We start from the raw sequence: 23,155 nt of genomic DNA on the forward strand, positions 1-23,155 counted from the left end.
ATCCTTCTATGATATCTACAACCCTATCAAAATATACTAAGCATTTACTTGATTCTTTGAATAAAAAATAAAACATACAATGGCATGCATCCTTAAATAAGTTATAATTGAGATATGTATTCTTTTCCCTTATCATACAAAGAGTTTCCAAAACTTAGAGACATGAAACAAGATTTAGAATGAAAATACTTTCAACCATGGTTTATATTCATTTCTTTGAAGAAAATGCATCAAGATGCATATAATAATTTAGGAAACACAAAATAGACCCCAACTATGACTATGACTATGACTTCATTCTTTGTTGTTCATAAACAAAGAAATAATGAAGAATAGGTGGAATCATACCCTGAGATTTTCTCAATAGACTAGAACCAACCATATGCAATGAGGAAGAATGAGAAAATATAGGAGAATGAAAGAGGGTAAGATCTGATTTGAAAGTGTCAAATGTCCTCTTTAAAATCCATTTGGTGTTGTTGCAACGTTTCTCTCATCTCTCTTCCTTCAACTAAAAATCAAATCCCCATCATTACTTGTTAAAAAATAAACTTGAAATGACACAATGATGAAGGAAATTAATTGCCAAAAAGATGCGAGATCTGCCACTAATTTTTTTTCTAAAAACTTCACCAAATGATTTCCAAGGTAAAATACCATTGGTAGGGTCATCTCTACCAAATTTGGAGGCAACCCACTTGATAGTTTTCTCTAAAACTGAAAATGAAGCTCTATGGAAAAAAACCAAGACAAATTGTTTAAGAATGCCCCCTGTTTCAAAAATATGAGTATAAAGTTTACTAGTTAGACCTACCCATATTTGGACTAAAAAATCAAAACCATTTCTCCTAGACCTTCCTATATCTAGATAAAAAGTACACCCTTGGCATTTATTTGAACTTATAGGTTTTGAAGGGGAGCATGCCATTTAAAATATTTAAAAACAATTCAACTTACTATATCGTTGCAACTTTATAATAATAACCACTTTAATTTAAAATGTAGGACCCACTTTATTTTTCACCTCTTTAAATTTTACCAAAGGATGTGTGCTCATTTTGAAAGGAATGAAATATTAAAATATTTTCAATTTTCCTCCAAAGTAGCTAGTCAAACCTAGATTGACAACCATATGGGTGCCATGTGTCATCATTGGATTGCCCTTGAATCTTACATAATGACCACATCATCACTACCAATTGGACCACCATGCCACATGTTAACCTTGTGTGACTTCGCAACCCTCAGCCTTAACTCCCACTAACCACAAAGAAGTCATGACTAACCACTAGTGGTTTGTCGTGACCTCACAACCATTAACTGCTAACCATCTGATACCATTATATAATAGTCCTATATCTAGATTAAAAAACACACTCTTGGCATCTATTTGAACTTACATATTTTGAAGGGGAACATGCCACTTGAAATATTCAAAAATATTTCAACTTACTATATAGTTGAAACTTTATAATAATAACCATTTCAATTCAAAATGTGGGGTCCACTTTATATTTCACCTCTTAAAACTTTACCAAAGGATGTGTACTCATTTTGAAAGAAATGAAATCTTTAAACATTTGCAATTTTCCTCCAAAGTAACTGGTCAAATCTTGATTGAGAACCATATGGGCGCCACATGTCATCATTAGATTGGCCCTTGAATCCTACATCATCTCTACCAATTGGACCACCATGCCACATGTTAACCTCATGCGACCTCGCAACCCTCAACCTTAACTCCCACTAACCACAAAGAAGTTTTGACTAACCACTAATGGTTAGTTGCAACCTCGTAATTGTTAACTGCTAACCGCCTAACACCATTATATAATAGTCCTATATCTAGATAAAAAGTACACCCTTGGAATATATTTGAACTTACAGGTTTTGAAGGGGAACATGCCATTTGAAATATTTAAAAATATTTCAACTTACTATATAGTTGAAACTTTATAATAATAACCACTTCAATTTAAAATGTGGGACCCACTTTATATTTCACCTATTAAAATCTTACCGAAGGTTGTGTGCTCATTTTGAAAGAAATAAAATCTTAAAACATTTGTAATTCTCCTCCAAGGTAGCGAGTCAAACCTTCATTGACAACCATATGGGCACCAGGTGTCATCATTGGATTGGTCCTTAAATCCTACATCATCACTACCCACTGGACCATCATGCCACATGTGAACCTCGTGTGACCTCGCAACCCTCAGCCTTAACTCCCACTCACTATAGAGAAGTCACGACTAACCAAGTCGTGACCTCATAATTGTTAACTGCTAATCGCCTGATACCACTATATAATAGTCGTATATCTCGATAAAAAGAACACCCTTGGCATCCATTTGAACTCATAGGTTTTGAAGGGGAACAAGCGATTTGAAATATTTTAAAAAAATTCAACTTACTATATAGTTGAAACTTTATAATAATAATCACTTCAATTTAAAATGTGAGACCTACTGCATATTTCACCTCTTAAATTTTTACCAAAGGTTGTGTGCTCATTTTGAAAGAAATGAAATATTAAAACATTTGCAATTTTCCTCCAAAGTAGCCAGTCAAACCTAGATTGACAACCATATGGGCACCATGTGTCATCTCTCTTGACCATGTGCGCAACCTCGAAGCATTTGTTATTCCATTCTTTGACCAAAGAAGGTGTGATTTAACCATCAATTGTAAGGTAGAGCTACATAGTTAGCTGCCTTGTGAGGTCGCGCGAGCACATCACATGTCCTAGCTTACCAATTGTTCTTGGGACAGGCCAATCTCCATAAAAAAAGTATCAAAGACAAAACAAAGTCAAAAAATTTCCAAATTCATGAAAATGTAGTGATGTTTTTCTAAATTTCTTGTTGTTTTCGACTACAAACTATGTAGATCATGAAGATCAAACGCTGAAATTTTCAAAAAAATCCATGATGTTTTCGATCTTTTAAAAATTCATCAATTGTACACTTTTGATGGAGGATAGTCGCGTACATTGTTCTTACCCACACTAGTGTTAAATATTCTTAAGTCATTTATATACAAGTGAAATACACTCAAAAGAAGAGGCCTTTATATACAAGTCAAATACACTCAAAAGAGATTCAATAGTGTTAAGTCCTTTATATACAAGTGAAATACACTCAAAAGAGGTTCAATAGTGTTAAGTCCTTTATATACAAGTGAAATACACTCAAAAGAAGAGGCCTCTATATACAAGTCAAATATACTCAAAACAGGTTAAATAGTGTTAAGTCCTTTATATACAAGTAAAATACACTTAAACACTCAAAAGAGTTTCAATAGTGTTAAGTCCTTTATTAGTCCCTACCTTTAGAAAGGCAGGGAACTATTGCTTTTTTTGCCCCCTATATACATTTTTCCTGGTAAACATTGTAAAGTTTGTGTCATAATATTTAAAAAATATATTTATTAAACATGAATTGCAAATTTGTTATTGGCTAATGTTATTTTTGCTAGGGTTTTGCTAATTTTTTATGCTAATAATATGAGGATAAACATTGTGTAAAACAACTGTCCTCAAATGTTATTAATGTTCATTTATGACAAAAATAGAAGGTAGTCAATGAATGAAGAGAAATAGTTGTCCAACTATCAATCATTATTATTAATGCAAAGAAACAGTTGTCCAGCTGTCCACCATTATTATTAATGTTCATTTATCAAAGTAGAAGAGCATCACCTTTGTAGAAAAGCTTAAAACATTGCGGATTATATTTCAGTAGGTATTGAAGCTTCTCTGGAGCCAATAGAGTGCACTTCAAGATTTAGAATGCTAGGGTTTTAATGCTGATGGAACAAGTACATGCTATATATGCCTTATGCAATGATTTTGGAGGTTCATGATGCTTTTCCATCTTCCTGCAAGAATTGAACACCAAATAGTTTAGTTAGCTCAGCTTAGGTAGAACTTCTAAACTTAGAAATAGGGAAAATTTGATTTGTTTAGTATGGTGAGATCTATATATAGTCTAAAATGCTTACCATATTTTTCTGTTATTCAATAGGATTTTAAAATATCAAAAGCCGATGCACAACTTAAAAACCCAAAATCATGAAAATGAAAACCTGCACTTCAAATGGCATGCATCTTTTAAATGCTTATGTAGTTTACTATTAAAATGATAAACTTTCAAAAATCTTCTTAGAAATGACAGTCAGCATTTTAGAAGAGGGCAAGGCATCTCCTTATAAATCTACAGAGTTTACATTTACTATAGCAGAAATGTACAAACATCTTACCAAATTCTATGAAGAGTATATCAAGACGTTGTACTAAGAAGAGAGAAAACACAACTTTCAAGCTAAAAGGAAAATTGCATCCAGATAGCTATGTACATCAATGAATGGAACAAAAATCATTTTTTGGTTTTAGTAAAAAATTTCAGAAAAGAAAACTTGTAGCATGCATTTTTTCGAACAATACAGAAATGGAAATCATTGTGAGCAAAAAATGACTTACAAAATTTCATCAATAGTACCATAGATTTTACTTTAATGGCAGAAACTGGAGGGGATTCTTAAAAGATTTTCAAAATTCAAACATTCCTTTAACCGCTTTAAAGGATATAGAGATTCAAGCATGGAATTTGTCAGATAAAACCCCTCATACAAGAGACTAATGACATTATGCAAAAGAGAATAAATCTATAGATTTAAAGTCTTCAGATTCTAAAAACTACAAGTTGCAAAAAACCAAAAAGAAAACTTTTATCAAGGAAAAGAATATAATATTATATCATTCATTGAAAACGGTAAGGTTTAAAAGAGCTGACATGTGTTACAATGTGAGTGTCTCTAGCAAAAGCTCTCAAATATCCATGGCCGCAAGAAAACTTGTGTTGATGCTCATAGAATTGCAAGCTTAATGAGGATTTTAGAAAAATAAATGCACAACAATCTAAGTCCTACAAGATAGTAAATCCATTTTTTTCCATAGACATTGTTTTTCATTCCAAATGTATTGCCTTTTCTTCCATGTGTCTGCACATTAATTGATACATTGTACACATGTTTAACATTGGTCCAATCTTTTAGAGAAAGGGACATCTAGTAATTTTAATATTTTAAATAAATTTGATTTATGGGAAGTTTTCTTTAAGATTAAATGATCATATTTATATAGATATAATTATAGTTCAAATTAATAAATACTTATATATATATATATATATATATACTCATTTTTAACATTTTTGAAATTTATGAATGTAAAATGATTTAAAATAACTTCTTATATATTCATATTATATGTAATTTATGATTTTTAGCATTGGAATTAATAAATTAAAATTATATTATAAATTTTTAAATATTTCATAAACAAGAATTAAAACTTATCTTTAAATTATTTTATTTTAATTTTAATTTTTTAGTTGATTTTTAAAAATATTAAAATAAGAAAAATATAAAGAAACAAATCTTTAAGATTTTTTTGAAAAAAATAATTTACCTTCTTAAAAATGAAAGCTTATTAGTAAGTGTATGTTCCTATTTATGTGCTTACTTAGAATTTGAAATCTAATTTATTTGCTCAATGATTTCAACAAAGTAATCTCTCTTGTTTTAGTTTATTAAAAAAATTAAACCTGATTTTTTTCATTGCTTTTTAGAGATAAATACTATTATTTAATTATTTGAATAACTTTGAAATAAAGTTTGATCACTACACTTTATTCTAAATAAATAGTAAGAAAAAATCTTCAATTTCATTGGTCCATTGAAAAAAAATCATAGTTACTCTACATGTAATAGGTACTTGGACAAGGATATGTATTTAATATACAAATAGATAAACTAAATAAATACAGATGTAAGAAATTAGTAGGCAAAAAAAAAATGTTGATTAAAAGAATTTAATTTGATTTAAACCATTCATTTTTGTAGTTCAGCTACAGTCAATCTTGAGATGATTGGATTTTTTTTGTGTCGTAGATTCTTTGGCAAGTGTTCCTTTGAACAATTCATTTTAAGAAATCTTTTTGAGTAATAGTATGGCTAGGCATCACAGATCTATTGTATTTAAGCTTTAGCTCGCCTAATCTGAAACTTTTGATTCATAGCATTTTGAAATTTATTTGTACCATTATTCTACTATAAGTTTTGCTAATTACAACAATTACGGTTAATTGGGAGGAATCCCCTACCCTTTGGTATTTATTTAGCATTTTGTTATGAAGGAACCTTTGCTACTGGTCATTATTGTTAACAAAGTATAAGATTCTATTACACAGTTTGAAATCCCATCATATTTAACCCTTGCTTACATTATCAAAGCTTTCATAGTCTTAGTCTATAAATTTTACAAGTTGATTTTAGTTCTTCATCATTGAAAGAGATCCGTACTTTACATTTTATTGCAAAAACTATTGTTTATTTAAATTTGTGACTAGATGTTGCAATTCAGAAATCTAAATGATTTAAAAGTTGCCTTGCTTCACTGAGCTTTAATACTGCCAAAAAACAACTATTTGTAGTTGACTTGAGCCATTTCATTCATTTGTAGGGAGGTGAAGAGTGAATAGCTTATTGTATAGACCACAGTATTTTATTTAGGTACATCTATAGACACCTTTATCCAGGTATGTGTACAGATACCTAATGAAACAAAGAAATGGTCATTTATGTTCAATTTATTATGTGTCTATAAATCTGATATAAAATGTGCATTTCACAATATGTAAATGAAATTTAGTTACTTTATAAGCATTTATGTATCAAAGATATTGTTTCCCAAGCATTCAGGAAATCTAAGAAACTTTGGATCATAAATTTTGCTTATATTTACTTTCTAATTTTCAATTGACATAATGCTTGCAATAAATGAAGATTAGGAATCTTCAACCTTTTCTCTTTTAAAAAATACTTTTTGCAGTTGTCTTAGTTCCCATAAGTTTTATGATTTTAATATAGCATGTTTTTTTTTTGTAATGTACAACTTTTATGCCTTTGTTTTTAGTAACTTGCACAAATCACGATCGTAATAAGACTAGTTTCGCTTACACAAACAAGTCCACTGCAAAATGGATTTGCACAATAGCTATACCAATTTCATGTTACTAGAATCTAATGCCATTCAAACTAAATCAATTACATTAGTGCCTACAAAATCACTAACCACAACAGAAATACACAGTTGACAACAACAACATTGCACAATGCAACAAGTCAAAATTCTCTGCGATGCATGAAATGAATAATTCATCATAACTGAAACACAAGAGAATCTGAAAAAACCAAAAAAGAAGAATCAACATGTCCTTCAAGACAAATTCAGGCACTTCAAAACAACCTCAACAATAATGGAACAACCTCATGGAAAACTGAAGCATTCGTTGCGTTCAATAAAAAACCAAATACGCAAAAACAAAAGTCAAGGCATCATTGAAAAAAACCAAAAGCAATAAAATGCTCATAGTCAAATTAGGCATACCAACTTACAGATGCATTTTCATCAATCTTAGAAATGAAAATCTAAACAATTGTTAGCACATAGACAAATCTCAAAATCAATCAAAACATACCAATGCATTATAATCGACACACCAATACACTCATGCACAATCTGTGAAACATTGCACTTCCATAGAAACACACAAATCGTTGTCATAACGTTTATTGGTGCTTTCAACTATCTCCCAATAGCACATCAATAAAAGAGAATTGAACTTGGGCAATTGGTATGTACCCAAAGTTTCAAAGCTTCCATAGTTGGCAAAATTCCTCCATTTGCTGCACCTTGGAGGATACAAAGAAACAAATGCATTGATCCAGTACATACACTAATGTCACTAGAAGAAAGGCTTGTGTCACTATGTGTTTCCTTTTCACAAATAAGGCAACTAGGTTACAAAAGGTCACAGTATGACCTAAATGGAACTATCATTAATGTGCCTATAGATATTGATAAAATACAAGTAGTATCGCCTTGAGACATAAAAGAAAAGAAAATAATTGCAATAAGATTAAAGAAAAAACTAGAGTATGCAAACACATATGCCCAAGGCAATGTATGACCATTTTGTGTAATGAATGCACTATCAAGACTAGCAAGAACACCCCTGTACATTAGAGAAAACATTGTTATTAATGATGAATGGGAGACCATTCTTTGAGAAAAACAATAGGAAATGCAAGAACTCAACAGTTTGAAAATCAAGGACTATAATGACAATAATGAATTAACTAAAGAACCAATATCAGAGTCCCTTATCCATTGGTTCAATGACACATATTCAATCAAAGATCTTGACACAACAATAATTGAGATTGCTCCTTCTGAAGGAATCAAACCTCTTAGAATATTCTAGGGTCCAAACTTAGAAGAGATGAACTTCCCAACACTATTCTATGGTCATCCAAGGCTAGAACAAATGCTCACAAATTTCTCATTCCAAAAAATAGAAAAATGGGAGCTTATGCATATGGACAATGACTTCAATAGAAACATAATGAACATCTTCTTCAAAAAAATTAAGGTTATCATTCAACAAATATCATCTATTGCATGGGTATGCATAAGAAAAGCTGAGCTAAAAGGTAAAAAGTTGTTGGCAAAAGATGTTCACACCCCTACCAACATTGAACAACTAGTAAGATCACCAATTGGTTTTAGATCTTTGAAAAGTATTTGTACATCTCCAGATTACCTTGAAAATACAAGAAAAAATATATTTGCAATGATAAGGCAAATAGGGCCACCAACATTCTTGGTAGCACTGACAAGTGCCGAACATTTGTGGATGTTGCTGGTCAAGGCTTTGGAACATATGTATGGTCACCATAACTCTGAAGGCATTGAGACTATACAAGAGAAAAATTTGGACTATCAAATAAGACAAAATCTAGTGCTATGCACTCATTATTTCAATCATCAAACTAATACATTCTATAGAATGATGTAGAGAAATACATAGTTGTTTGGCAAAGTGTTGGACTACTTCTTTGTCACATAATTCCAAAATAGAGGAAATGAACATGTGCACTTCATGCTTTGGATTAAAGATGCACCCATATATGGAAAATGCACAAATAAAGAAATCAAGAACTTTTTCGGCCAATATATATCTTCTAGTTCCCAATTACTCGATGAAAACCTTGCCAAAATTTAAACACACCGTCACACAAGAAGTTGCATGAAATACAAGACATCAACTTGTCAATTCAACTTTCCTATGCCTTTGATGAGAAGGACATGTATCTTAGAGCCTTTACCAACACCAAACACAGAAATCAAAGAGAAAGCAAGAGAGCTCTTTAGACAACTAGAGCACAAACAATACTCAGCAAGTGTTACATTTCAGGAATTCCTCAACAAATTCCAACTAACTGAAAGCAATTGCATCCTAATGTTATGTGCCACTTTAAAAAGAAAAGTGTTACTACTAAAAAGAGACCCGAATGACATATGGACAAATGCATTTGCAAGAAAAGTGCCAGCACTGTGGAATGAAAACACTGATACACAATTCATATTGGATGCCTACGCTGCCACATCATACTATTACTCCTATATGACAAAGCAAGATACAACAACAACATTAGTGTTTCAACAAGTGCACAAGCAAGTAGCAACAACTTATGATAATAAAACACAATTCATACACAAGCTTGGAAATGCATTATTAAACTATCAAGAAATGTCTAGTATTCAGGCTATTCACATTGCACTATCATTGTAATTGCATAGATCATCAAGAAAAATTAGTTCATCAACACTTCACCATCAGAAAGAAGAGTCCTCATGCTTAAAAGTCCAAAACTATTAGCTAAAGAAGATGAGAATTCAAAAGACATCATGTACGCTTCTATCATAGAAAAATACATATCAAGACCAAATACATTAGAGAATCTATCACTTGCTGAGTACACTGCATTTTACCACGACACATCAAGTAATTTCCCAAAAAGATGAAAACCACAAATTATACGCTTTGTCAAATACACTCCACACATTGACTATGACAATTACTGTCGAGAGAAACTTATGCTTTATGTACCTTTTCAATTAAATGAGCAAACCTTGCTCTCTGAACACAACACATGGACTCAAGCATTCGTTGAAAAAAAGAAGCACAAATAGAAAACATTGAAAAAATGTTCAATGCATAAATTGAGTCGATATGGGGTAGCATAGATGATGCTACAAATGAGGTCCATAGCAACAAAAATCTAACAATGGTATTTGATCGGCACCTACAAGCAAACAATGAATCCACAATGCAAGAACAATATGACATTGCTAATGACTTAATGCGCACTAAAAAACCAAAATTTAAGAAAATTGTCCATAGTCCATTATTTTCAAAAATTGCACATCCTTTCTTACAAAGCACCCATGAATACTTCAAAATGTGAAGACAACTAAACAAACAACAACAAACAATATTAAAAGACGTATTCATGACGAAAAGACTTCTCCCACATAAACCACTATACTTATTCCTAACAGGAGGAGCTGGAACTGGCAAGATCTTTACAGCAAAACTACTCTATGAGGATTTGATCTAGCTATATGACAAACAATTAGATAGTGATCCACTCAAACCAAAAGGCATTATCATTGCCCCAACAAGAAAAGCTACATATAGCATAGGCAACCTTACTACACATTCCATATTTCAAATACCATGCACCTCATAAGAAATGACACCATTAGACTCAGACACATTAGACAACTTGACCAAAAAACTCAACCAACTACAACTCCTCCTAATTGACGAGGCATCACTAATTGGCTCAACAACCTTATACAACATAGATAGAAGATTACACCAAATAAAAAATACACCAACCCAACCATTTGGTAACATAGACATCATATTTTGTGGTGACTTCTATCAAGCTCAACTTGTATGTGATGCTTGGATTTTTGAACACCCAATAATTAATGGTGAAAAAATCCCATACACATTTTGGACAGACAATATCAAATACTATGACTTGAAAACTGTAGTGAAACAAAGTAATGAACACTTTGTATTCATCCTCAACCGTATAAGAACTTGCGAGCAAATTGATCAAGACATCTGGCACATAAACAAAATACGTCAAAAGCCTATACCTAATGATCCAAGACTACCACATTTTTTCCAATGCAACTCAACTATTGAAAACCATAACAAAAGAATGTTAAACTTCTTGCAAACAACACTCTACAAACTTGAAGTAGTCGACAAAAAAGATAAAGCTTTTGACAACAACCATATCAAGTTGAAAGAACAAGCTTGTCATTGACCATATTTTTGAAGCCAAGAATCCTCGTTGAGCTTATAATAGGCAACCTTGACACACAAGATGGTTGGTGAATGGTGATGATGGCACATTTCAACTGCATACAAGCAAAACAGAAGAGGTTGTTTGGATTGAGTTCAACGACCCTTAAGTTGGAAAACTAGGAAGACAACAAATGCAACACATGTATAGAGAAACAATATCACGTACATGGACACCAATCAGATGAATTACAAGAAGAGTACAAACAATAACAAGCATAGTCACATGATCACAATTCCCTATACAGCTTGCATCTGCAAGAACCATTCATAGAGCACAAGGCCTCACAATGGACACTGTCACTTTTGACCCCACTAAAGTCTATCAACACGACCTTGCTTACACTACTCTATCTAACATAAGACACATTGAAAAATTATACTTGCTAAATAAACTACAACAGAATAATTTTAGGCTATCAAAAAAAGTCAAAGATGAAATGAAACACCTTGAAACATCATCACAATGGCCACTAAATTATAGCCTTGCTCCTACATCATCAAACACTATCACTATATGTACCCTAAATACCAGAGGCCTACAATTCCATGCAAAAGAAATAGACCATGACTATGACTTGCACAATGCAACTATCCTCTGTCTCCAAGATATGAGAACAAGCCACACTAATCACTTGCCACTTCTAAATGAAAAATTCAACTTCTATCCTGCATATGCAATTCATAGACTACTAACATGCTGCACCAAAACTGCCACAGTACAAAAAATGGAAACATTTGTCACAAGACACTTTGAATCAATAATAATTGATATTTCTTACATGCAAACATGCTTGCGTATTGCAAATGTATATTTGACACCAACTACACCAACAACCGATCTATTCACTTTCATAAAAAGCATCACCACCACTTTGCCAAAAGATTCAAAACTAGTAATAGTAGTAGACTTCAACATCGACACACTAAAGACAACAAGAAAACAATCACAACTATTACACTTTATGCAATAAGACAATCTAACACTCACAACTAACAATACAACAACACAAACAGGAAGCAACCTTGACCATATCTGGATACATAACATGGGCATTGAAATCACAAGAACCATTGTTCTTGACACATACTGGACTGACCACTTTGTGGCTATAGTCCAATTCTGCCTCTACAATACTACTTAACTAACTATAGTATAAGACAACATAATGCATGTTATATATTACACTTACTAATGTAATAACCATTGCATCTTCAGTGGAACTTTACTAGTCTGAATCGTGGAAATAGAATAGAAGAAATTGTCTCCATCTATTCCTCATGGAAATAGACAAAAAAGGAAACAAGTCCTACTACTTTTTCTTTAGCTTCAATTCATTAGCATAAATTAATCACATTTCATATATTTCAAGCTAATGAACATGCTTTTACTGTAGGCAAAAGCTGACACCCACTTCCCCAACTGCCATATTCAACATTTACACTACACACATAGCAATGGTCTTTGAAGGTGACATTCTTGCTACATATGGACCAACTTGCAAGAACTCCACACCAAATGAACAAAGATCATTAATTCCACATATAGACTTAATGGACAAAGCTGGTCTAATGACTATAATAGCAAACATTAAAAATGCCTTGATTGAAGAATATTTGCATTGGATCACTCCTGGAACAAGCATTTGAATTGAAAATTTTGGAATCAAGAAGAAAAAATCACAATATGAAAGAGGAGACACTGACTACTACATCTAGCTGAAGGTTGAAACCCAAATTTAAAAAAAAGCTACTGTCTATAAACAATAGAAGCTGTCACCTAATGCAAAAATTTTCCAACAAATTTAGTCTCCCAACAATTATCCTATTGGTAGCCTTGGTGTCCTCGTTACATCACATGTATAGAATGCCACGCAATTCCAGCTCTAGATTGGAGATGGACAATGGCCATCTGACAGAGCTACTATAACTAACAAACACTAGACATCAATATTTATCTCAATGCTTTCATAAAATTTTCGTACTCCAATTTCTAATGACTACATTCTTTTCTACTGCAGTTCATTATACCAAAAACACATACACATAGCTACAAAATCTTGGAGAACATATGCAGATCAACACCATCGGTAGAAACATTATTGCTGCTCCTAAAAAATGTCGTCCAGACTGGCCCACGAGGTTCAACAATTATTAGATCAAGCTTAGTGACATGCATAGATTGTCTCAATGATAGGTGCACCACACAATCACTACAAGAACTTGCAAGAGCAAATCTACAAGTTATACAAAAATAAACAACTGTAATTTACTATTCAAGAATGTTCTAAAATATCACTAAAATCAATTACAACTAATGTCATACATGCTACTCCAAGGTAATAAGAAAATTACAAGCAAAAAATGTCCACAGCTCACTGTACCAACCACTATGCACAATTTGCCAACAAATAGTATCCTTATCAATGACAACTAATCCAAATAACATTCACTGCACAAATCGTAGAATAGATACAAACTTTCAATTTGAACCTTATCTCCAGTGTCATTGAGACAAATGACAACATCCTTGAATCCAACCTACATGGCAAGCTTTTGCAAGAGTACTTCCCAGAACTCACAAAAATCCACTCTGACAACTACACAGAAAACATGTCAGCAACAGTCTACATGATGCAAAACTTCGAGATACAGGGTACCTACACACTCGCAATGGACCATAAAATTACCTCAATCACAAGAGAAACACTACCTATAAGTACTTAAAAACAACTCCTCACTATTTCCATCACCATCAATAAATTTTAATGCAAACAAATACAAAAAAACTACTAAATTCTATTCACTAATTACAGGGTGCATAACGAACACATACCCTTCAAAAAAAATCTATAGATAGTCATATAGTAATGCCAAAGGTAAAATTACCATCTCTCGATAATAGTTCCCACTCCTAAATTTTGATCATTATTAAATAAAATCAATCGAGTACATTGTTTCATACTCTAACAACCACATTTGTACTATGTAGGAACACCATGCATATCAAAAGCAAGAAATACCATAATTTTGTAGACCACTTTGCCACTTGTACAAAAGTAACATCGCAACAAACACAGGCAAAGCATATGGATTTTGTGCATGTCAAAAGCAACAAATACGAGAATTTTGTGGATTACTTACTACCACTTGTATAGAAGTAACAACACAATATATTAAGTAGAAAAATATGGATAATATAAAGTTTATAAAAAACTCCAACTAATCTAAAATTAGACTTATATATATCAGTTTTTTCAGATTCCAAAGAAACATATAGATTATATGTATGGATGTCTCATGTATATATCTGCTACATGTTTATACAATACAACTTATGTATGTTTAAAATAAAATCTTAAACTTGGCTTCTTTTACCAAACTTTGATTTGTTTGATACCTTCATGCTTGCAATTTATATCAGCAACTATTGTTAGGCATGCTATTTTCTTATGGATAGTTGGAAAATATATTGCACTTCAATCTCAAGATGATTCAAATTTTTTTCCTATGGTAGATTCTTTGACAAGCATTCCTCTGTAAAGTTCATTATAACAAATCTTTTTGACTAAGTGTATGGCTAGGCATCACAAATCTATTATATTTAAGCTCTACCTTACTTGATCTAAAACTCTTGATTCATAGCATTTTAAAATTTATTTTCACCATTACTCTACTATCCTAATTACAATAGTTATAGTTAGTTGGTAGGAATCCCCTACCCATTTTCTATTTATTTGGCATTTGATTCTAAGCCAAGCTTTGCTGCTATTAAGTCATTACTGTTAACAAACCACAACACTCTATTACACAGTTTGAAATCCTGTTATATTTAACCCTTGCTTACATTATCAAAGCTCTGATAGTCTTAATCTATAAGTTGATTTCAGCTCTTGATCATTAAAAAAGATCTGTACTTTACATTTCATTGTAAAAATTATTTCTTATTTAAATTCCTGATTGGATGTTGTAGTTCACAAATGTAAATGATTTAAAAGTTACCTTGCTTCATTGAGCTTTGATACTGTGAACATCTCAAAACCATAACAACCATCTCCATGCCAAAAGGTAGGGACTAGAGCTCCAACAGAGCCCTTGTATACAAGTGAAATACACTAAGAAAAAGAGACTTTTATATTCATTCAAGAGAAGTTAAATAGTGTCAAGTCCAGACCTTTATATACACTCAAAGGAAGTTAAATAATGTTAAATCCTTCATATACAAGTGAAATACACCCAATATATACACAAAAAAGTTAAATAGTGTTAAGTCTCCAATATATACACTCAAAAAAGTTAAATAGTGTTAGGTCCTTTATCTAGGCATGAAATAAACCCTAGAGAAGAGAGAGAAGCCTTTACTGGGGCATTTATATACAAGTCAATATACAAAGTCAAAGTTATATTGTCCCACCATTGTTCTTCTTCTTAGTGTTGAGTCCCCAATATATACACTCAAAAAAGTTAAATAGTGTTAGGTCCTTTATATAGGCATGAAATAAACCCTAGCAGAAGAGAGAAGCCTTCAGTAGGGTATTTATATACACGTCAATATACAAAGTCAAAGTTATACTATCCCACCATTGTTCTTCTTCTTCCTCATAACTCATGCTATAGTCCCACCATTGTTCTTCTTCTTACTTGTAACTCGTGCCAAATTTCTAATCACTAGCTTTTCACCACGTCATCGAGCCCATCATTCATAAATTTGCATCAGCCATGTCTAATCATTGGGTCACATAGAAATTTGTTCCTTGTCATAAAGCCTATCGTTCTAATCCCTTCTGTATCGACTAAAAATTCCACCACCATGACAATGTGGGATATAAGTCTTGCCCCATATTTCTCATAGGAGGAAAGGAATTATGCATAGATGAAAAGAAAAGATATTTGCACTTGTTATGGCCATATTAAATCATACTCACCCCTATCTTTTTCCTTCCTAGATGTCTACATCAAAATTTACATAGAATTGTGTATTGATAGTAGGAAAATCCCACTATTTTGAGCAGACTAGGAAATTTGGTTCAATTATGGAGACTATTAACTTTTAACACCCTCATGATAAGAAATGGTGTTCAAATGCCTCTAGGGTTTAAGCTTCACCTACAACATTTCTCTTTTCCATTTTATGCAAAGGTCAATTAAAATATGTTTGAATCACCCCTATATTTGAAGGAGCAACTAGCAAATTCAATGGACTGCTTGAAAGGGGAAAATATTTGAAGATGGAAAAATGAGTCAATCACATTCAACTTTGAGTTGTGCTCTTCATTCTTCAATGCAACATTTCTAATCCATGCCTCAATGTGCTTTCAATCTTCCATCGTAGAGGCTAAGAAGGTCAAGCTCCTTTCATTGCAATTGATGTCCCATTTGGAGATGGAAAAAATCCTTTTTTTAATGCTTATCAAAATAATAGCAAAATCTCTGACTTCTCCAATTTGCAGATGAATAGGTGCACCTATAGATTAGGCAAGCAACATTAGCTGGTGTGATTAAAAAACCCTAAAATGATTTATCACATTCTTCCCATTTGTGTTCCACTATTAATCTTTTTACTTCGACACATACAATGATGTCTTTCTTAAGTCCTTGTTCTTTATGAAATAATGACATCAACTATAGATTCACATTTGTCGAGATTGTTTAACACCAAAAAATCCATCTTAAAAAACATGTGTGACAATTTATTCTTTGTAATGTGCTAAAATATAACTTTCTCCTTCTTAGGCTTGGCATTCCCCTTTTGCAAGAAACAATGGCTCTTCCCTTTGACCAGTGCTCATGTCTTGATGAGGCAAGTTAGGTCACAAAGTGGAGTGGCCCGACTAAAACAAATTCAAACTCAAACACCTACCCCTCAAACTGATCTAGTGAACTCATTATATTGATTGAATTCAAAATGGATCATTGTTTGATAATTTTAAACTCATTTTGTACCTTTTTTGAGAACTATCCATTTTGAATCAGCAGGCCCTAAAACCAACCTTGAAAAATTGAAAAAATCACCTGACCAATTCTTGGCACTATGCACACTTGTTCTCTGGTTAACAAATTCCCACTCTACAAGATTTAATCTCATGACAACTTTTGGATCAAAAGATATTAGCCTCTGAAATTTCCTCTTTTAAAATTTTCATGCAAGTGATATGTCAAAAAATAATAAAATGCATTTGGATTTGGCTTTGAAAACATGTCAAATGGTCGCTTGAGAATCTTCAACTTGGGGTGTTGGTAGATGTTAATTATATGGAGAGAATGAGTATGTATTTTGGACTCATGATGAATAACTGGGCCAGTTTGCAAGCATGCAAAGTTGACTTCCAAAATTTATAGGATTGGTTAACTTGTCAAAATCATAATTTTTGCATATGGAATGGCTTTAGGAAAACGTGCAAATGGATTTGTCAAAAATGGAAAACTAGTGCACTTGTAGCATTTTCAAAGTAGAATCACAACTAGTTTGGGCATATTTATCATGTTTTCAAAGTTATAACATATCGAACATGGCTACCAATCAATTTGCACATATGGTCATCAATAAAACCTTAGAAATTACAAATGGAATCATGTTTGAAAACTGATCAAACAGATTCACCATAAACTCAAATCTGGAATATAACATATCGCTGACCCCTAGAACACAATGGTGAGGGAATTTTCTCATTTTTATCAATTGCATCAAAGTTATGATTGGTCAAACAAGGCTTTCCACAATTTTGGATAGAGTACAACAACATGACATACAATGAACAACCAATTTTGGGGATACAGAAGACCTATCAAAATATGTCGTAATGACCTATATGAAACATAGGATCTCTTATATATGTAATAAACACTCCCAAAGTGGTGACTAGTGAAACTTATCTGGGTAGAAGATATTCGAATGCAAACTAGGCTTCTAGCCACTATTTGACATGTACAAACATGCAAATTTGACAAGTGCTCAAAACAACACCTCACGAAATGACTCTAAACTTCAAACTAATGACTCGAGGTGGATGAATATGCTAAATAAAAGACATTGATCACTTGGAACATATCAAATGACTCAAAATAGAAACTTGACCCATAGACAAAAAAAACATTTATAAGGGCTCGTTCAACAAATCTTCCATATATGGTACTCAAAATCATTTCTCAAATTTGAGTCCCAACAACATCAAATTGTGATCTCACTATTTCTTAATATACTAATTGTTGTCCCTCTTCCATTGGATTTCTATGATTTATCTTGATGCATGCAACCTTGATGATCTTGCTTTGTGAGTGATCATGATTGAGACTCATAAGTGGTCTACACCCCTGGGGTGATCTCACTCATACTATTACATTAGCTGATTGATTATGCTTATACCCAATTCACACACACACACACACACACAGACATATATGATTCATATATATATATATATATATATATATATATATATATATATATATATATATATATATATATATGGTTTCACTTGTAAAGTTTCTGCTAAATCCTTATCTCTTAATTAGACTTTTAATCCAATCTTATATGCTAAGAATGATCTTCTAATTACTATGAATATTGATGAAATTAGTCCTTATTATAATGCAGATACAATACTAAATATTTAACCTTCTACTAGAGATTGTAGGATATAAATGCTTATAGGAGCAGACTGCTGTAACTGTGTGTCCTATAATCTACATTTACAACCTACTTATATATCCTTTCTAAAGGGTATTTCCCTTAAGGGACATAACCCTTCCTAACTTGGCACCTATAGGAGAGATATATATCATTAAATGCCAACATTAGAGATATATTACTATTAAGAGGAAGTATGGTCTATACTGTCAGACCTGTAGGTTTATCTTGGTTAATATTCTTAACACTCCCTCTTAACCTTATAATCCTATAGAGAGATATTATATCTAGCAACACCAATACATATGAATAAACAAGAATTAACACTCTATATTTGTCTGTCTCTTCTTAGTATGTGCTATCATAGAACACATAATACAAAGTCATATTACTAAACCTGTGATATGACAAATCACTGCCACTAGTGATATTATACAGGATAAATCTGAAGAGTAATCTCTTCATTTACCCAAGTTATGATTTCATAGAAACTGGTATTTCCATATCACAACATGATCTTGAGTTTTAAGATCTACCAGAATACAGGATAAACTTGAAGAATAATAAGATTCTTCCTTTATCCAATTTGTGACCCATGAATATAGCAATGTCAACATCACAATATGATCTTGAACTCATCTAGATCTTACAGTAGAACTCTACCATTTAGCACATTATCTAAGAGATTGTCACCTCTTAAATAATGAATACAAATGAATACAAATGGTGGAGCCTATAACAATCAATAGCCTGACAAAACAAAATTATTTTATTAATAATCAAGAGAGTACAAATGGATTATAATTCAACCATATGAAGTCTCCTCCTAAAGTGTTCTATCTTCACTCTAGATAGAGGTTTGGTGAATATGTTTGTTGTATGTCTGTTGTCTAATCTACAGTGCAAATGTATTCCAATTTTATAGAATTCCTATCTACCATATCTCTTACATAATGGTAAGTAATTTCAATATGCTTGGACCTGTCATGGAAAATTGGATTCAATGAGAGCTTGATGGAACTCTGATTATCACAATGAATAATCATGGGAATCATAGCTTGCCCAAATAATCCCACAAGTAACTTTCTCATCCATACTGCTCTCAGGAGGCCATGTATTTGGCTTCTGTGGAACTTTGTGCTACTGAAGACTGCTTTCTACATATCCAAGATATCATTGCTGATCCCAAACTAAAACAACATCCTGAAGTACTTTTCCAATCTTTAACACTTCCACCCCAATCTAAATCAATGAATCTATGTAAGTCTAACACAACTTTCTCATATTTGAGTTTGAGATTAAGAGTGCATTGTAAGTATCTCATAATGCATTTAACTGTGACTAGATGAATCTCCTTAGGTTCACACATAAACTGACTTAAGGCATTAATTGCATAGAAAATATCTAGTCTTGTATTTACTAAGTACAGAAGAGACCCAATCATCGTTCTATAGAGAGTAGAATCTATGGATGGTGATTCTGCAGCTGCTTCCTTAAGTTTATGTAGATTAGTATCCACCGGAGAAGACATAGGTTTGCAATTCCACATTTCAAATTTCTTTAAAATATCTGATGTATACTTACCTTGATTTAGTATGATACTATTAGAATTCTACCATACTTCTAGTCCTAGGAAGTAATGAAGGAGTCCCAAATCTTTAATCTCAAATTCTCTAGTTAGATCTTTCTTGCACTGATCTATGAGATGATCATCACTTGTTAATAGTAGGTCATCAATATATAGTATTAGAATTATCATATCATCTTTCTCTTTTGTAATATAAATTTGGATCAGCTTCATTCTTGGAGAATCCTAAGCTAGTGAGATAGTTATCAACTCTTTCATAACAAGCCCTGGGAGCCTGTTTAAGCCCATAGAGAGCTTTCTTGAGCTTGCAAACAAAAGTGTTAGGATCATGAGTTTCAAATCCTTCAGGTTACTCCATATATACTTCTTCTAAAATCTTTCCATTTAGGAATATTATTTTCACATCCATCTGATGTACCTTCCATCCCTTTGATGCAACAACTGCTAAGACTACTCTTACAAAGGTATACCTAGCAATAGAAGCAAAGGTTTCTTCATAATCAATCCCTTCTTTCTGAGAAAATCCTCTGACTAAAAATCTAGCTTTATACTTCTCAATATTACTGTTAGCAACATGCTTTATTTTAAATATCCACTTGGAAGAAACAACATATTTTCTTTTAAGTCTTGGAACAATTTTCCAAACATCATTTTTCATGATAGATTGGTGTTCTTCTGTCATAGCTTCTTTCCAAGCTATATGTTTAATAGAATCAGAGGGATTGGTTGCCTCTTTTTTGGATAAATTACTTATGTTAGTTGTATACCCATAGAATCTTTTAGGTCTTTTGCTTTCTCTGACTGTTCCAGAAGGTGTAGCAAAGTCTTGAGCTACTTCAACTATTTTAATGGCCCAAAGTGGTCTTTTCTTTGAATTTTCTTCAAGGTTCATATTTCAAATTTCATCATCGATTTCTTCTAAGTTCTCCTGCTAGGACCTATATTTGCTATTTCTTTCAGAACTAGATAAAGGAGAAGGTTCATTAGAACTTATGGCTCTTTTGAATGCAAGATCTTCTTCAAAGATTACATCTCTACTAAGTTCAATAGTTTTCTATCCAGGTATGAAAAGCTATATTCTTTATAAGTTTTACTATACCCTACAAAAATATTTTTCCTGCTAGAGGGTTCTAACTTGGTTCTCTTTTCTTTTGGAACATGGATATATACAGGACATCTAAAAATTCTAAGATGACTTATATTGGGTTTTACTTTAGTAAATACTTCTTCAGGTGTTTTATCTTTAAGATAGGAACAAGGACTTCTATTTTGAATATATACAATAGTACAAGAGGCTTCTACCAAAAGATAATATTCTAGGTTTAGGTCAAATATCATAGCCCTAACGGCTTCTATAATTTTCATATTCTTTATTTTTGCTACCCCATTTTTCTTTGGGTTATAAGGAACAATATACTCCCTCTTAATCCTTGATTCTTTACAAAACCTTTTAAACAAGTTAGAGGTATATTCTCCTCCGTTATTAGTTCTAAGGACTTTAATTTTATGTTTCAGTCAATGCTTTGAATTCTTTAAATCTTTTTAGGATTTCTTCTAATTCCTTGCATTTTAAAAAGTAACTCCATGTTTTCCTAGAGAAGTCATCTATGAACAAGATATAATACTAGAATCCTCTAAGAGAAGGAATAGACATAGTTCCACATAAATTTGAATGAATTAATTCTAGTACATTATTTGTTTTTCTAGTACTATCATGAAAGGGACTTCTGGTGATTTTACCCAAAGAATCCTTTGAAAATACTAGGGTGGTCTTTATTTAATTTATGTAATCCAATAACCATCTTTTCCATAGTTGATAAAGTTTTAAAATTTAGATGCCCTAATCTTCTGTGCCATATTTCATTTGAATCTTTAGCTTCGTGGACTAGGGCTTGAATAGATCAACTAAATTTTGTATTCAATTCATACAAATATCCCTTTCTTTGACCAATTAACTTTTCTTTCTTGATGGAAGAGTTCTTAGCCCAAGTTATTACTTTTCCATCCATGAATGCAACATTGTGTCCATCATCTTCAAGTGTTATAATTGAGATTAGGTTTCTTTTAATCCATGGTACATAGAGTACATCTTTAAGAAGAAGAGTATTTCTTGATTTTAGTTTCAAAGTAAAATTTTCAATTCCTTCAATGGAGTGTGTTGAGTTATCACGAATGTTAACTTCATAGTTAACCTTCTCTGATTAAAAATCTAGAGTTTCTTTGTATCCTGTTATATGTCTAGAAGATCCACTATCAATTACCCATGCTTTATTTGAAATTTCATTTGATAGAGAGGAATACAAAACACAATTCTCAAGATCATAAGTATCTTCTTCTCTAATGACATTTGTACAATTTTCCTATTGTTTGGAATTTTTAGGACAATTAGATCTATAGTGTTCAATTTTTTCACATTTGAAACACTTTATTTTAGATAGATATTTTTTGGGCTTTCCATTCTTTTAATTTCCCTTTTTCTTCTCTAAATGCTTCTTCTTGCCTTTATAGAAGTTTGTATTAAGAACGTGAAGTTCTTCATCTTCTACTTTTGGTTTCCCTCATTTCTTTAGTTTTTTGGATTCCTATTGAAGACAATCATTCTTGAGTTTGTTAAAGTCTGGGAGCTGATCTCTAGCACTTATTCCTTGT

This window comes from Cupressus sempervirens, chromosome 5 (assembly GCF_028749045.1).
Source record: "Cupressus sempervirens isolate cs-2001-9-10 chromosome 5, ASM2874904v1, whole genome shotgun sequence".
In the NCBI taxonomy this organism is placed as follows: Eukaryota; Viridiplantae; Streptophyta; class Pinopsida; order Cupressales; family Cupressaceae; genus Cupressus; species Cupressus sempervirens.